The 3,782-nt window shown below is 39.8% G+C and overlaps 1 long non-coding RNA gene across 4 annotated transcripts in view; it reads right to left on the reverse strand.

Annotated features, from left to right (window-relative positions):
- The window catches only part of LOC132679222 (uncharacterized), a 96,719-nt gene extending 93,077 nt beyond the window's left edge, over positions 1–3,642 (reverse strand). For 2 of the 4 annotated variants that reach the window (XR_013553581.2, XR_009610017.3), the window contains exon 1: positions 3,552–3,633. This is a non-coding gene — a long non-coding RNA (uncharacterized LOC132679222). Of the gene's footprint in view, positions 1–3,551 lie in introns of all 4 variants that reach the window. The other 2 variants (XR_009610018.2, XR_009610016.2) reach the window with 2 other exon arrangements.
- Positions 3,643–3,782: the final 140 nt, after the last annotated feature.

Consider the following 3,782-nt stretch of genomic DNA (forward strand, 5'->3'; position numbering starts at 1 on the left):
ATGAACTTCGAACTTTAGTGAAAAATCAGTGTCTGATATTGTTTTAAGTTGTTTCGTTGGTTTTTGGGTTTTTTTTGTTTTTTATACTTAAACCACTTTTTAATTTCTACAAGTCTTTGGTAAACTGTTGCACATACAGCTTTTTGTTCATGGTGACTTGTGATATGATGGAAAAGAACTGTGTTTAAACGTGTGGCAAAGGGATATAGAGAGAACAAAGAAGCATCCAGAAGCAGTGACGAGACAGCACACAGTGACCAAGACTTGAGCCAGGAGCTAAGCACATCGAATAATGACAGTAAATTATCAGCAGAACTGTAAGCCCTTCTTCTCAGAAATATTTAGAAAAACTGGGGAATGCACTCCATTGAGGAAGTGTAATGTAAGTAACTAGAGTCCTTTCTTCGGTGCCTCACAGGTGGAGACAACACCAGGTGAAGTTGTCACACAAAGGAAACTTTGTTTACAGCAAGGACAGTAGATCACTGTGACTAACTTCCAAAGCCATGATTCCCTGAGTGGCATTAAGTGGGTTTCTTTTATTTAGGGTTAGGATGACTATTCAGAAACGGGAGCTTTGACATCACAAGGAAAGGTGCGTATAACACTGCACAGGCACACTTAGAAAACATGCTGATACACGCATCTTAGGCTAAATAAAGCTTGTACTCCTCCATGGGTGGAGACTTTAACATAATGAAGCAGAGGTAACTGTCGGACAAGGAGAAGGAGCTAATGGGCATGCTCACAGAGCAGTTATAAACTAGATGATGTCTGGAGCTCCTGGTCTCAGGTAAGGCATGCTGGGCCTGGCTCACTTTTGAAATGGCACTGGGAGTTTTATCACTAATTTATTGTCTCTGTTATAGTTAGGCTCTGTCCTGGCCTCTTAGAGATGTTAGTTTTTGCATTTCCTTAAAATTTCCTTAAATCATTAAGATTTCCTTAAAATCATTAACTACTGAGGTTTCTGCTTTTATTTGTAATTCTGACACCTTCTAGGGAGTTCCGCAAGTATGTTAGGGCAAGGAGAGCCAGTAAGATCATGGAAAATAGCTGGGGGCCTAAAAATGACTTCCTTTTCTGAGGACCCCTACCTCTTTCTACTTACAGAAGGTTCAGGTTATTTCATTTGCATATTGCTAGAAAGGGTGATTCAGGAAGACTGGAGAACTAGAGAGTTACACTGGGTAATTATGTATGCAGAATTGCTACTCAATTTTCAGTTTCTCACCTACTTCCAGTTCCTATTTCAGATTTCATATGTAATGAAAAAATATAAATTTATTTATGGGCTCTAACTCGGTTTTTAATTATTATTTTTATTTGAGAGAGAGAGAGAGAACACACATGCAAAGTGGTAAGGGAGCAAGAGGAGAGAGAGAGACAATCCTAGTTGAGCCCAGTACTAGTCAAGCTCCAGGCTCAGTGCAGAGCCCCACCTGGGGCTCGATCCTACGAACTTGGGATCTTGACCTGAGGCAAAATCAAGAGTCAGATGCTCAACCAAGTGAACCACCCAGGCACCCCTCTAACTAGATCTTTTAAAACATTTTGAGTCAAAGGATACTAGATGTGGAAATAATAAGCTCTCTTACTATAGAAGCTCCCTTAAGACTTACACTTTAAATTTTTAATTAATTTGATTTTTTTATTCATTCTTACCTCAAATTTATTGCATTATATTAAAGGATTACTTATATGGTTAAGGCATTTGTATTTTTTAAAATGATGACCCATAAAACACTGAATCTATTTGGACATCTTTCCACAATTCATCACCTTAGGTGCCACTGAAGAACTCTGAAGAACCCCTGTAGCCAGAATCATGGGTGTCCCATTTCATAAATAAAAATTAAAACTCATTCCTTTAAATGTTAAACCCAATTTAAATAATGATGATACTTTTTTAATTGAGGAAATTTTTAAAAAGTTGTGAAAAGAGGATGAATCTATTCAGAGTTTTCTGAAATGTGGGTCACCTAGTATTAATATACCATGATTGAATCCTCTATCTCTAATTCATAATTATAATTTCCTAAAACAACTTTTGCGAACGAGAAAATGTAACACCATTATTGTACTGATTTAGGTCTACATACAACCATTTTTATCTAAATGGGTTTTATAACCCATTTTCTTGCCACATTAATACTTTGTCATTTTACAACCAGGGTTTTTCCAGTGGTCTTAATGGACGGACTTCATGAAAATCTGTGAACCCTTTGAAAATGTATACAAAATACTGTTGTGTATCTCTGTTTGCCACTAGAAGAGGGGGTCTCCAAGATTCTGATTTGTGTAGTCAAGCTACTTACTTTGAAAAGTCAAACAATGTTAGTGGAAGATGCCAGCCCCTCCCCCTTCCTCCACCTTTGAGAAAGATTTGGCTAAACAAGAGAGGCTGAATGATTTAATCAATGCCCCATTATTGGGCATTTAAGTTAAATGAACACAGTTTGTACAGAAATCTTTTGAGAGTTCTCATTAGCTTTAGGATAAATTCCAAAGGGTGGGCTTGCTGGGCGAAAGAATGTGAAAATTAAAAGTTTTAATACTCTTTTTTAAAAAGTCTTTTTTTGTTTTTTGTTTTTTTAGTAATCCCTACACCCAGCAAGGTGCTGGAACTCACCACCTCACCACCTGGAGCTAAAGAGTCAACAGGCTCCTCCGACTGAGCCACCCAGGTGTCCCCAAATTAATTCTCTTGATATGTATTGCTAAAATGCCTGTCAGAAAGTTATGAAACTACATTTTCCCCAATATTGGGTGAGAAGGCTTATTGGCTCACATGTGTATGTAATAACTTTAAATCTTAAGTTGCATATTATTTTGACTTATATTTCTTATTTTTACATCTTAGTATTCCACCAGTTAAACACACTGATCCCGTCAGAAGAGAAATAAAACACTGTCACTTCCTTTCTTGGTTACTATGTATGCTGTGACCGTGATTGTAACAATAGGTAACATTCATTAAACGTTAAATTCTCTGAAGGCAGCGAGTCTAGTCTGCAATTGTATTGTTATTCTCATCTTCCAAAGGAGATAACCTAGCCTTTGAGACGTTGGGGACAGTAGCCCCAAAACCACAGCGATAAGTTGAAGCACAGGGACTTGGGCTGGCATCTTACCCTGCTGTAACTACGGACTTAAGGAGGAGGGGGCAGGAGGGGGAGTGGAGGGCGGTGAACCATGTGCAAAACACAAGCAAAACCAAAACAAACAAAACTAGGGCTCCTGCCAAGCTTGGTTTCCTTCTACTGGGTTAGTTTCTAAATTTTAAATGATGTGATTTTTCGGCTGTCAGACGCGTGTCTACCAACCAGTTTATCCTACTCCCAGCGTCGCCGAGTGTCAATCAGGGACGACTCGCAAGGCGTGGATAGAAAGCTTCTTAGCTGAGGGTTTGAAGTAGATAGTGTATGTTTTTTTCCCCCCTTTGCAAAAGGAAAAGGCCTGACAGGAAAAAAAAAGAAAAAAAAGGAAAGAAAGAAAAAGGAAGTACTATTATTTTTAAATTTTCCAGGGCGAGAGCGGCCAATTTTTACCTTCAAGACTTGAGAGAGACCAAGGTAACATAACCTGGAGGGTGCACAATCATAGTTGCCCTTCCGGACGTTAGCAGGGCGGAGGAAAAACGCATGCGTCGTGCGCACTGCTGGGTCACACACCTCCTAGGAGAGAGCTCTGCGCAGGCGCGGACGCAGGTTGCAGCAGCGCCAGGCCTCAGCCAAAGCCGTCGTTCTGCTGCCCCTCCCCCGCTCCGAATCCGCGGCTGC

Source organism: Panthera onca, chromosome A2 (assembly GCF_046562875.1).
Source record: "Panthera onca isolate mPanOnc1 chromosome A2, mPanOnc1 haplotype 2, whole genome shotgun sequence".
In the NCBI taxonomy this organism is placed as follows: domain Eukaryota; kingdom Metazoa; phylum Chordata; class Mammalia; order Carnivora; family Felidae; genus Panthera; species Panthera onca.